The sequence below is a fragment of the Ixodes scapularis genome, unplaced genomic scaffold, assembly GCF_016920785.2.
Source record: "Ixodes scapularis isolate PalLabHiFi unplaced genomic scaffold, ASM1692078v2 PGA_scaffold3__209_contigs__length_174095766, whole genome shotgun sequence".
Taxonomy (NCBI): domain Eukaryota; kingdom Metazoa; phylum Arthropoda; class Arachnida; order Ixodida; family Ixodidae; genus Ixodes; species Ixodes scapularis.
In genome coordinates this window covers 161,357,021-161,371,400 of record NW_024609868.1, presented here as the reverse complement: position 1 = coordinate 161,371,400, position 14,380 = coordinate 161,357,021, and the positions used below count along the sequence as shown (strand labels likewise).

The window sequence follows — 14,380 nt, the reverse complement described above, 5'->3', positions numbered from 1 at the left end:
CTTTTTGAGAGTTACTTCTCTAAACGGCGAGAACGCCGTTAGTACGTGTGTCCAGTTGCGTATCGAATCCTTTCTTGGCTACGTGGGGCGTCCCACAGAGAAGCAATCTCAGGCCTCTTCTCTTTTTAATTTTCGTACGTAAATGACCTCACTTCTTGTGTGAAATACTAAAAAATTGTAAGCAGTGAGAGAGTGCAGGCGAGCTGGTAATCAATCGTCATCTTGTAAACCCTGAGATGGGGAACGATAAAAAAACGGACGAACACAACAAAATCTCAAACGCAGCTGAAGTTTTATTGATAGAAGAATACCAATAAATAGACTTTTACACAAAAGGAAAAGAGAAAGGGCAACAAAAACTCAAAAGCAAAAACAAGACGGCCAACGCGTTCACCCCAGACGGCCTAAGCCACTCTCCGGCTCCAACAAACCCCGGAAAGGGCGCCGACCACTCGAACAACAACAACCCCACGGTCACCACACATGGTGACCTCCAAACCGCTAAAGCCTAATCCCCAAATTTCTTACTCGAAGCAAACGCTTCCCGGTCCCCCCCCCCCCCCCCGCCTTTTTCAAGGTTTGCAAAGCTCCCGTCAAACAAGCAAAAACTCTTTCATTCGATCAGTGATCACCAAGGACGGCTGGCTGACACAATTCCCCCGCTCGCGAATGCATAAAGTCTCCTTAATTAGCCTTCTGAACAATTCTTTTTCGTTACACAACACAGAAGTCTTTTCCCAAAGAGGGGAACAAAAATTACAAGAACATGATTAACCAATTCAGAATTCTGCGCCAAATTTTTTACACACCTTTTATGCTCCCCAAGTCGGTCATTCAAACAACGGCCCGTCTGACCAACATAACACAATCCACAGTCAAAGGGGATCTTGTAGACTACCTCTGTGACACAGGAGACTGAGGGATCTCTGTGTTTTTTCCCGCAACATCGCTCACGTCTGAAGGAAAACGGAGTAAGCCTGTCTAAACGGAAGTCCGTCCTAAAAACTACATTAACGTTAAACTTCGCACCCAAGGCCTTTAGGTTATGAGAAAAACCATGAAAATAAGGAATTACAGCAAAAGCTCTACCTTGAACCCTCTCAGCGGTCACCGACGCGCGTACAAGCAGTCTACGTGCACTAGAAACGATAAAATCCAAACTATAACCCGCTGACAGTAGACGTTTGGTTTGAACGTCGAAAGCGTTAGCAACACAATGAGAACAAGATTTTTTCAGTGCACTGCCAATTAATGATCTCACCACCCCCCCTTTTACCAGTTTAGAATGAGCACTCCATCTAGAAAGAACCTTCTTTACGGTTTCCCTACCATAAGACCAACAAAGCCCCCCTTTATTAAATAGTTGCAAGTCCAAAAACTGTAACTTCCCATCTTTCGCTGATTCAGAGGTGAATTTTAATTCCGGTGCAGCGGTCAAAATAAAATCATGGATCTGAGTAGCAAAAAGCTGATTCGGAGCACAAACCAAGATATCATCAACAAACCTCCGAACCAGAAACCTTTCTCCATCCAAACAGCCAATAAAATTTGTTATTTTCTTGTCAAGAGTGTTAAGATAAAACTCAGTCAACACGGGAGCCACCGCCGAACCGATGCATACACCTTTCCGCTGTATATAACTGTCACCATTAAAGTTAAGCACAGTTGCCCTCAGATAGCACGTCAGAAGCTCCAGTACCGCATCTACAGAAATACCCGCTTTGGCCTGAAAAGAGACCAAATTATTTTCTAAAAGCTCCCTAACCCTTTCCAGCAACAACACGCTATCTAAAGAATAATACAAATCTTTGATGTCCAGGGACATCAACGTGCACGAGCTGCGATGCAGGGGAGAAATGCCCTCGATCAATTCTTCCGAGTTCCTAAGGGCAATACTGCCCTCCAGAGTGACATGGCCCAAACATCCCTGAAGGAAAACCGCAAGCGACTTCTGCCAAGAACCATTTTATTTAATCACCACACGGAAGGGGAAATCTACTTTATGATCTTTTACTAAAAACTTTAAACCAAAAGAAGAGCGTGAAGCGCCCCTCACTCTGTTTAGCGTAGCCGTGATGTCCTCCTCTGCCAAAATCTTACACACATCCCGTTTTAGAACCGCAACATTTTCATCACTCTTTACAAATAACTCGGAAACAGCCACCAAAGCTTTCTCATTAAAAATACCATCCGAGAGCACTGCAAACAAGCCACTCTTGTCAGTCTGGAGCACGGTCAAAGAGTTATCTTTCAACTCCCTTTTCAAAGCCGACACTCTCCTGAAATTTCTTTGCTCAACCGGGAAGGACGAATCTACCAGAACGCTCAGCTTGCTCAAGGAATGATTTACAAAAGTCGTTCTATCCTCTGGCGTAGGAATTTTGGTACTAATAGCATGCACATTCGAGCACAAATCAAACCGTGACGGTTTCACATCCAGGCAAAACTTTGGACCTTCATTTAAAATTGCCTGAGAAGTCTGAGAGAGTACAACACTTTCAGGATTGAAAAAACGTTCCACAGAAGCCGATAAAGCTGACCTTTTCCTCGTCGAGTCTTGTTTCTTCAAGACCTCTCTTTTCTTGGCGGCCCACGAGGAACGAAAGCTTGCAAGCCGAAGAGAGTTCCAACAGTCGAACTCCACAGAACTGCGGAACCCCTCACCCAACACACCTTTCCACAACACATCAGCGAGCTCAAAGAGCTCACGAAGTTGCTGATCTGCCACATTCCGAGAGGCCTTTAGGATCCTCTTCTGGTGCCGCCAAGGGAGATTCCGCTGAGTGAGATAGCCGAAAAGGCTGGGATCCACAAACCTCTTCCTTAGGCAGAGCCCAAAGTAGCTCACATCCGTCTGGAGGTCACTCAGTCGCTGACCGATCTTGCACAGCGTTAAAAACGCCAAGGCTCGTTGAGAAGGTGGTGGAAGGTTTGACACAAAAGAAGAAGGGAAGACGAAACCTGCTTCAGGTAGTAGAATTGTAAGCAGTGAGAGAGTGCAGGCGAGCTGGTAATCAATCGTCATCTTGTAAACCCTGAGATGGGGAACGATAAAAAAACGGACGAACACAACAAAATCTCAAACGCAGCTGAAGTTTTATTGATAGAAGAATACCAATAAATAGACTTTTACACAAAAGGAAAAGAGAAAGGGCAACAAAAACTCAAAAGCAAAAACAAGACGGCCAACGCGTTCACCCCAGACGGCCTAAGCCACTCTCCGGCTCCAACAAACCCCGGAAAGGGCGCCGACCACTCGAACAACAACAACCCCACGGTCACCACACATGGTGACCTCCAAACCGCTAAAGCCTAATCCCCAAATTTCTTACTCGAAGCAAACGCTTCCCGGTCCCCCCCCCCCCCCCCCGCCTTTTTCAAGGTTTGCAAAGCTCCCGTCAAACAAGCAAAAACTCTTTCATTCGATCAGTGATCACCAAGGACGGCTGGCTGACACAATTCCCCCGCTCGCGAATGCATAAAGTCTCCTTAATTAGCCTTCTGAACAATTCTTTTTCGTTACACAACACAGAAGTCTTTTCCCAAAGAGGGGAACAAAAATTACAAGAACTAACATGATTAACCAATTCAGAATTCTGCGCCAAATTTTTTACACACCTTTTAGTACCAAAATTCCTACGCCAGAGGATAGAACGACTTTTGTAAATCATTCCTTGAGCAAGCTGAGCGTTCTGGTAGATTAGTCCTTCCCGGTTGAGCAAAGAAATTTCAGGAGAGTGTCGGCTTTGAAAAGGGAGTTGAAAGATAACTCTTTGACCGTGCTCCAGACTGACAAGAGTGGCTTGTTTGCAGTGCTCTCGGATGGTATTTTTAATGAGAAAGCTTTGGTGGCTGTTTCCGAGTTATTTGTAAAGAGTGATGAAAATGTTGCGGTTCTAAAACGGGATGTGTGTAAGATTTTGGCAGAGGAGGACATCACGGCTACGCTAAACAGAGTGAGGGGCGCTTCACGCTCTTCTTTTGGTTTAAAGTTTTTAGTAAAAGATCATAAAGTAGATTTCCCCTTCCGTGTGGTGATTAACGAAAATGGTTCTTGGCAGAAGTCGCTTGCGGTTTTCCTTCAGGGATGTTTGGGCCATGTCACTCTGGAGGGCAGTATTGCCCTTAGGAACTCGGAAGAATTGATCGAGGGCATTTCTCCCCTGCATCGCAGCTCGTGCACGTTGATGTCCCTGGACATCAAAGATTTGTATTATTCTTTAGATAGCGTGTTGTTGCTGGAAAGGGTTAGGGAGCTTTTAGAAAATAATTTGGTCTCTTTTCAGGCCAAAGCGGGTATTTCTGTAGATGCGGTACTGGAGCTTCTGACGTGCTATCTGAGGGCAACTGTGCTTAACTTTAATGGTGACAGTTATATACAGCGGAAAGGTGTATGCATCGGTTCGGCGGTGGCTCCCGTGTTGACTGAGTTTTATCTTAACACTCTTGACAAGAAAATAACAAATTTTATTGGCTGTTTGGATGGAGAAAGGTTTCTGGTTCGGAGGTTTGTTGATGATATCTTGGTTTGTGCTCCGAATCAGCTTTTTGCTACTCAGATCCATGATTTTATTTTGACCGCTGCACCGGAATTAAAATTCACCTCTGAATCAGCGAAAGATGGGAAGTTACAGTTTTTGGACTTGCAACTATTTAATAAAGGGGGGCTTTGTTGGTCTTATGGTAGGGAAACCGTAAAGAAGGTTCTTTCTAGATGGAGTGCTCATTCTAAACTGGTAAAAGGGGGGGTGGTGAGATCATTAATTGGCAGTGCACTGAAAAAATCTTGTTCTCATTGTGTTGCTAACGCTTTCGACGTTCAAACCAAACGTCTACTGTCAGCGGGTTATAGTTTGGATTTTATCGTTTCTAGTGCACGTAGACTGCTTGTACGCGCGTCGGTGACCGCTGAGAGGGTTCAAGGTAGAGCTTTTGCTGTAATTCCTTATTTTCATGGTTTTTCTCATAGCCTAAAGGCCTTGGGTGCGAAGTTTAACGTTAATGTAGTTTTTAGGACGGACTTCCGTTTAGACAGGCTTACTCCGTTTTCCTTCAGACGTGAGCGATGTTGCGGGAAAAAACACAGAGATCCCTCAGTCTCCTGTGTCACAGAGGTAGTCTACAAGATCCCCTTTGACTGTGGATTGTGTTATGTTGGTCAGACGGGCCGTTGTTTGAATGACCGACTTGGGGAGCATAAAAGGTGTGTAAAAAGTTTGGCGCAGAATTCTGAATTGGTTAATCATGTTAGTTCTTGTAATTTTTGTTCCCCTCTTTGGGAAAAGACTTCTGTGTTGTGTAACGAAAAAGAATTGTTCAGAAGGCTAATTAAGGAGACTTTATGCATTCGCGAGCGGGGGAATTGTGTCAGCCAGCCGTCCTTGGTGATCACTGATCGAATGAAAGAGTTTTTGCTTGTTTGACGGGAGCTTTGCAAACCTTGAAAAAGGCGGGGGGGGGGGGGGGGGGGGGACCGGGAAGCGTTTGCTTCGAGTAAGAAATTTGGGGATTAGGCTTTAGCGGTTTGGAGGTCACCATGTGTGGTGACCGTGGGGTTGTTGTTGTTCGAGTGGTCGGCGCCCTTTCCGGGGTTTGTTGGAGCCGGAGAGTGGCTTAGGCCGTCTGGGGTGAACGCGTTGGCCGTCTTGTTTTTGCTTTTGAGTTTTTGTTGCCCTTTCTCTTTTCCTTTTGTGTAAAAGTCTATTTATTGGTATTCTTCTATCAATAAAACTTCAGCTGCGTTTGAGATTTTGTTGTGTTCGTCCGTTTTTTTATCGTTCCCCATCTCAGGGTTTGCAAGATGACGACTAAAAAATGTTGTTATTTTCCGACGACATAAAATTGTATCGACGGACAAATACTGTTGAGGACTGTGTTTTGCTTGGGAGTGACGTATGCTCTATTTCTTTGTGGTGCTTGACCAAAGGCCTTGTATGAAACGAATCGAAAACAAAAATTATTTCTCTCAGCAGGAAACGTGATTTTTTGCAATATTGCTATGTTTTAGACACAACTGTTATCAGCCGCGTATGTCTGATTAGGTATTTGGGTCTCTATTTAGACACTGAAATTTCGTTTAATCGTCAGGTTATGAATACTGTAAACTTGTCTCTAAATATTTTTGGTATCATAACGCGTATATCAAGAAATTTAAGAAATCCAGTGTTTTTTAATGTTATTTCGCTCTCTTGTGCTAAGCCTCCTCGAGTTTTCTTTAGTTGTATGGAACAGCATTGGATAATCTAACTCATCTAGTATTGAGCGAGTGCAAAGAAAATTATTCGTGTCTTTTATGATCGTTACTTGCAGTCCAATGTATTTTATGACTATGAGAGAATATGTAAACAAATTGGCTTACGCTCCTTGTGTAATAGCGAATGACGCGTGATTTTATGTTCTTGCATAAAGTTGTTTTGTTGACTGCACAGCGTTACTGAACAGTGTATATTTGCGTGTTCCTCAACAGTCTATTCGCATAGGCTCATTGTTCTATCCTTCCATTTTACAAAACGCTGACCCTATTACGCGACTGCAACTGGTTTTTAACAAATTCGAATCCAACTTAGATCAACTTGGTATTGTTTTTTTTTTTTTTTTGATGCGAACGAATATTTAGAAAGTGCATCGATGTCTTCCTTTCGTTCTGACATGTGAACATTTGTTCTTCAGATGCGAATTCTTTTTCTTTAGACGTAGTGCACCACTAACAAGACGTATAGCTGTTTGTGTGTCACTGAAAATAAAGCAAATGAAATAAAGCAAATGATTGAATGAATGAAGTTGGTAAAAGAGCAGGATCGAACACTGGGGCGAGACAGACCCCGGATTTCCAAGCGGAGCCGCTTTTGTACATAAGTGGACTTCTGAAACCATCGGCGTAGAAGGTTTGGCGTGTAGAACATTCTTACCTCCAATCACCAACACGGTTCTCGGATTTACCAGAACATCACATTAGAGAAAAAAAAGTCCAAACCCGCGGCCACGAACCGAACCCTGGCTTCCTGCGCGAAGGGCAAGCGCGATAACCGTTAGGCCACGAGTGCGCTGACTATTTGGTCAGCTGCGCGCGCGGTAATATTTTGCAATTAAACAAAATTAGTTAATCAAAATTTTATATTCTTTTTTATAAATACATAGAGGTGCCTAGTACTTAAAAAATTCCAGATTTGTATAAGTCTATAATGGTAAGTACTTTTAGTTTTTTTTCTTTAGCAAAGGTCAATACACCCCCAACTTGTCAGAATTGTTGCCCCATGTGACTGGGAATGGGAAAGCCATTTGAAGTCCGAGTGGGAATTGCATTAATCAGCTCATTAATTAGCTGGTCCCAGTTTTCTTCTACTCATTCCCCAACTGGGCATGGTCAAACCAGTTGACCCCTCAGCTGGTCCCAGTTGGTCCCAGCTGAATCCCATTTGGTACCAGGTAGTCCCAGTTGAAACCACTTTACATGCCAACTGGTCCGAGTTAGAAATATTCGCTCGGGCAGTATTAAAAAATCGTGTATCATGTTTTCTAAAGCGATCCCACTACAGTTTGGTGTGAAAGCCTCAGAGTTTGATACGGTCATGTGTTTAGTGGTCAGAATTGTACAACATAGCGGCAGCCAAGTGGTGGTCACATATGCTTGGTCAACGGGATACCAGTTTTTTTTTCTCAGTCAGTTCAGACAATTCATTTTGTCTGCAGTACCAAGGCAAAAAAACCAGAAGGTCTGACGAGGCCTTGGGACCACTACATAAATGAAATATTAAAAAGACCGCGAAGCCCGTCGACAGCAGAGCACACACAACAAAAACCGCTCTTAAATGAAGTAGAATGAATATCAAAGTATACATATCATTGAGACTTGTATAGAAACATTGTTGATACTATAAAACAAGGAAGCATACGAAAAAAAACAACAAAGTAGCTAAGAGGATCAAACCAGACATTTCAGATCAGTTCGTAACATTTCTGCGCAAAAGATTTTCTTTCACTATACTTTTGTATGTGTTTAGTGATATATTTTACGCAATAAGTGTATCAAGATGCCTGTGTGTATTAACGAAGTTCGGAATTTGAAATGAGAGTGTTTGTCTGCTCATGTTTTTTTCTAATTTTGGGGAATATATACTTGTCATTTCGAGTCCTGCAATGGTGGTTGTGTTTGGCGCATGCAGATGGGTAGCTGGGATGTTGAAGTCTACAGTCATCGAATATGTAGAGTTAAAGTTTATAAACGTAGAGTTGCTCAAAGTTCAAAATGTTATAATTCCCAGAAAGCGGAACGGTATGTGCATCATAATCCGAATTGTGCATTAGAAGAACAGCTTTTTTTTTAGTAAATGTAGATGTGTGATATTTGTCTGTTGTCTGACCCCAGACAAGAAAGCAGTAGTAAACCTTGGTATATAACAGCATAATATATTTGGTACGTCAGTCACTCCGGTAGAAGTTGATTTGCAGATGAAATTGTGCCTATTGATTTTGAGACTTAGTTTATTATTTTATTTGCATGGTGTGTCCAATATAGGCGTTGGTTAAACCACTCTCCAATGAACTTATTATTATCGACACTCTCAATTAGAGCTCTTTCGAACTTCACTACAAAGTGGGTATTGTGGGCTCGACTTATTGACGAAAAAAATTACATGTTTCGTCTTTTCTGTAATTAGAGATAAACCGTTTGCCACCAGCCAGGATGAACGTTCAATTAAATATTTGTTTATTGTGGTCTCTAGTTCGCTAAGTTTGGCCTCAAAAACAAAATGCATTTGTATCATCGGCATACAGTATTAAATCTTCGGTAAATTATATAAATTTTGTATGTCCTTTATTAGACGAGGAAAAATAAAGGTTCCAGTATTGAACCGTGTTGTACGCCATATTCCATTAGCCCTACAGGCGATTTTATGTTATTATAAACCGTATGCATGCTGTGTGCAAGATGTATGGTAACTTCAAATAACCTTATGCGCAGTCCCGCGTATGGCATATGTCTCGAGTTTTGAAAGGAGCATGTCATGTTTGATGGAATCAAAAGCTTTTTTATAATCGATAAATAAACCAATTGTGAAACGTTGATCTTCATTATTACATATTATTTTTAATATAATGTGCAAAAGCGCTGTTTCGGTAGTTCATCGCTCTAAGCCCCTCTACCTCGTTGCATCGCAGACACACAGGGCACTGGGCCCAACAACCTTTAGAACGCTCATGGTCATTGGATCGATGCGATGTGCCATTTGTAACACAACTACCGTTTAGACACCACGTCAAAGCAAATTGTCTCGCAATGTCCCAAATAACAACAAACGTCCCGGTGACATCCCAGAGATGTTCGAACGTCCCACGCCCCGAAGCCGACATCCGACAGACATCGCAAGGACGTCTCAGGACGGACTATCGAGGAAAAAGTTACAGAGTGACGCTGATTAGGACATGAAATATACGTAAACAAAACCACAACCGCTCATCAGAAAAAAATTCGTTCATTTATCATTGCGTTGAATGATTTACAAGTGTATCAGTTCACGCTCACCCACTTCATCCGTTTGTTGGTGGTCGTATTGGTCTTGTCATAGTCACTCAATTTATCAGTGTGGAGGACAAGTCAATCGGCCTTGGTCGTGCCGTCGATGTATATTGTAGCCGCAGTATAGGGGTGTGCAAGTACCCGTGGAGGCTGGTGTCGACCTGACTGTGGCGTTTTATGCAAGGTCATAAGACTCACCGATCCACAGCCATCATCATCGCTAGCGTAAGGTTTTAGTTATGCAGAGTGTGTTACTGACTTGGACGTGGAATTACGGTAGTTTGGCATCACTGAAAATCGCAGAAAGACCACTTATATTTTTTATTAATGCATTTTTATGCCTTTTAGTACGATAATCTTAGTCATTCAGACAAAGCTTTCAATCGCCACTGCTGTGCTACCATCATCACCTTCAAGTAAAATCTGAGGGTGGCATGTCAACTGAATTGGGAGAACCACGGACTTTGAAATCCTGGGATCATGTGCTTCCACCTATTTCAAAAAGTTAACGGTGTTTTTCAATGTATTTATTAGCTTTCTTGAGCATCGTAGGCTTGTTTCTGGAGGCGGTACGTCTATGGTGGCGTTATTTTGTTTGTTTCTACATTTGTAGTAAAACGCGCGCTCTGCACGAAACTGACAAAGCGGCCTCGCCTAGAGAATGCAAGTACGATTCTTTTTTGCTTGAAGATTCTTCCAGATCACATTATCCTACATGATATTAGGTTGGGCATATAACTGGCAAGAATGCCTCTAAGCCCCAAGATGGGTAATTGTCGTTACTCCGAAGCGTAGCTTATTTAGTGGCTCTACTACACCACATGAATTGTGTGCAGCAGAGGCAAAAGCACAGGCGCGAGCATGAGGCTTTCAGATTTGCTTTCTTTTCACGAGCACTTGTGAAAGGAAAGCAAATTGAAAATCCATGTGCTCGTGCCTATGCCTCTCACTTTGATGCAACAATTCATGAGATAGAGTATTCGCAACTTTCGAGGGCTAAACCGGCACCACTAGAGGTGGCGAGTGGGGCCGGTTCACAAAACTAGCAGTATATTTTTTTATATTAGACACGAATACTGGTCTTCGTTTCTTAGTCGACACCGGCGCCGCAGTAAGCGTCCTACCCGTGAAGTCCATGCCAAGCAAGCCACAACGCGCTAATGTCACCTTGCAGGCCACAAACAAATCCCCCATTGTGAGCTACGGTGGACGTGCTCTCATCAGGAACATCGGGTCGACACAACCACTAAGATGGATTTTCCAGTTTGGCGACGTGACGCGCTTGATCCTTGGAACAAATTTTCTCAAAAGCTATAATCTACTAAAGGACATGCAACGGTTACGCCTTGCAGACACCACAACGCACCTAGTTGTACAAGCCGGTACTCGCCGCTCCCGCAACGTTGCATTCTAACCACTACAATGTTTGAAGATCTACTCCAACGGTTCCCTTCGCTCACACGTCCCGCCAACTTTCTGCAACCAGTAAAGCACGACGTGATACATCACATCATGACGTCCGGGCCTCCCACCCATGCTCGTCCACGACGCCTCCTGGAGGAACGGTTTAAGATAGCGAAAGCCGATTTCGAGCATATGCTTGAACTCGGCATTATCAGACCATCGTCCAGCCCATGGGCATCACCCCTCCACATGGTGCAAACGAAATCCCCTGGCGACTGGCGGCCCTGCCGTGACTACAGCGCTCTGAATAACTCAACTGTTCCAGTCCGCTATCCCCTATCATACATCACAAAATTCTCGGCGTTCCTGGAGGGAAAAACCATCTTTTCAAACAGTTATCTGGTAAAGTCGTACCATCAGATCCCCGTGGAACCAGGTGACATACCGAAAACAGCCGTCAAAACACACTTTGGACTTTTCGAGTATGTGAGGATGCCCTTCGGCCTTCGTAACGCGGCGCAAACATTTCAACGGTTTTGCGACAGCCTCGCTCGTGGCATGACGTTCTTGTTTTGCTTATGTCGATGACATCCTGGTGTCCAGCGCTAGTGCCGAGCAACACCTCGAACACCTGGAGACCCTTTTCAAGCGCATGGCGGAATACGGGCTCATCATCAACAAGGTCAAATACGAGTTCGGCGCTTCACAAATGTTACGTGGAATTTGTTGTATGCTGCCGCGGCAGCTGAAGTCGACCGCCCGGCTCCAGTACCGGTGAAGAACAACGTTTTATCTCATCGTCTTCTTCTTCAGGCTACAAATGCGACAGTAGAGCCGCCCCAAACAGTTCCACCTTCAAGAATAAAAAGGAAATGCTATGTACAACACTATAAACAAGAACACTAATATAAAACAAAATCCCGCAATATTTGGGGTCTGAAGGTCTGCCTGGCAGAACGTCTTGGTTCCATGGCCATTGAACTGGGTGAAATGATGAGGGGACATCCGGGCACCGGCTAGGTCGATATAGATGCCGGCAACGCGGTCTCCAAAAATGTCGCGGGAGGTGATTGTGGTTGCGCGACGATAGAAGCCGGAGATGCGGTTGATGATATGGTCGATGATGGTGTTGAGAACCATGGGATGTGACCCAGGTCAGCTTGAGGAGGTGGCTTCGCGCTTGGTGGTATGACGACGAGCCGCTTCCTCTTCCACACTTTCCCGTCTTCAAGACGGTAGGTATTCTTCCCCAGGTATTTCACCACCTTGAGGGGCGCAGAATAGCTGAGGCTATCTTTTGGAATGTAGCTGGTAACTTGACCCGTACTTTATTTCCCGGTTTCAGCACGCTGACTCTGTCTCCCCGTATCCTTCATAAACATCTGCTGGTAATGAGTCCCTCGTTGTCGCAGCTCTCCCAGACTCTTTGTTGATTGATCATAGAAACCTTTGGTCGGGCCCCACGATGTCCAGCCTCGTCCTTGGATGGCGTCTATGCAAAAGGAACGCTGGCTTCTCGCCTGTGGCTGCGTGAGCAGTGCAACGGTAGACTCCTAAGTCCTCCACTACCGGTTCCTCTAGGGGGCGCTGCTCCTGGACACTGATTTGCACAAAGTCCTTGAACACACGGTTGAAACATTTGATCTGTCCATTATTTTGGAGATGGCACACCGAAGAGAAGGTGTGTCGCAGTCCCCGTTCTGTCAAAAATCCTTAAAGCTCAGCAGAAACGAACTGAGGGTCATGATCACTCACGAGCTCAGTAGGGTAGCCTTCCCGGCTAAACACTGCCCGTTAAAACGAGATGATCGTCCTTTACGTCACTAGTGCCGTCAGACACACTTCGGGCCACTTGGTGAATAAATCTATTAGTGTTACAGGGTACCGGTAGTCGCTTGGAGCATTGGAAAAGGGCCCAATAATGTCGACTCCCACTTTTTCCCAGAGAGCGCACGGAAATGCAGCTGGGTGTAGAGGAGGTACCACGGATTTTGCAGACTTGTCAACTGCTTGACGAACACCGCAGGACCTAACTGCAGTTTCAATGTATCTGTCACCAATACGTGTCACGAGCCCGCTGCTTTGTTCTTGCTATTCCAGGGTGAGCTTCGTGTGCTGGTTCGACAATCTTCGCAGTAAGAGCGGTAGGATCAACAACTCGATTTTTCCGAAACATCCGGTCTCCACTCATGGAAAGTTCTTTTACTTGGTGAAAGGGTGTCAGGTCAGGATGCAACTTCATTCTTGGGGGCCAGGTGCCGGTTGTCAAAGCAATCACTTGTCGCAGACGGTTGTCCTGCCGAGTCTCTTCAACTAACTCTTGCTGCGATAGACACGAAGAAATGGCACAGACAATTTCGACTTCCTGGGTCTCCCCGGGCGCATCAAGAGGCATACGCAAACGAGCATCTGCCACAAAGTTGTCTTCTTTCTTCTTGAAGACCATGGTGAAGCTGTGTGGGAGCAAACGAGCAAACGAGTGATGTACCTACAGGCATAAGCATAGCGGTGCCGCCACCTTTCCTTCCCGCTCCCGGGAGACGTGCTATCCCGTGGATACAGTGGCGGCGGGTGTTCCAAAATTACTTGCTCGCTTCAGGGGGAGACGCCCATGGACCTGCTCGGCGGAAAACCTTACTTCTACATTGCCTCGGTGTAGAAAGACAGAGAGTCTCCTACACACTTCCGGAGACGCATCCTCCGTTACCACTGAAGGAAACAACTGCCGGCACGATGACACCGACTGCGCCGGACGAGTATGATGTCGCTTTGACGGCCCTGGAGACCGTTTTCGCGGCAACTTTGAACGTGGTCGTTGCACGACACCGCTTCAGGCAGTGAGCGCAGCTACCGGGGGAATCTGTCGAAGTATTCATTGCCGAGCTGCGAGACCGACCGGTGGGACTGCGAGTTTGGACTCATGACGAATGAGTTCATACGAGATCAGCTGGCGGCGAAAACTACGAACCAGCAGTTACGAGAGCGTCTAATACTGGAAGGAAGTAGTCTAACCCTGGACCAGGTGTTGTTCATCGGCCGGCTGGTCGAGAAAGCGGTCCGGGTTCTCCGAAGAGCTCGTATCGTCTTCATCGGCGCAGAAGACGGACGTTAAGTCTCCAAACGCCGAGCGACCACAGCGTGCACAGGGAGAACCTTCATCCTCCACTTCGAAGAAATGTTACCGCTGCAGGTCATCGGGACATCTTACGAATTCCGCTACATGCAAAGCAAGAGAGAAAAAGTGTGCTGGTTGCGGGAAAGTCGGGCATTTCCGTGCTGTCTGCAAGAGTACCGCCAGTCACACTAGCAAAGGGGGTACTGCCCGAGAAGTCGCGTGCTTGAATGGCTCAGACGAGGATGTTCTAGGTATTCTTCACGTGCAGGATAAACCGGAGAGCGTTGTCTGCCTTCCAGTTCAAGTCAAAGGAACGCCCCTATCATTCTTCGTTGACACAGGTT

General features: G+C 45.2%; 1 pseudogene; it reads left to right on the top strand.

The window, feature by feature from the left end:
• LOC115331758 overlaps nt 1-14,033 on the top strand; it is a 59,497-nt pseudogene extending 45,464 nt beyond the window's left edge.
• Nucleotides 14,034-14,380: the final 347 nt, after the last annotated feature.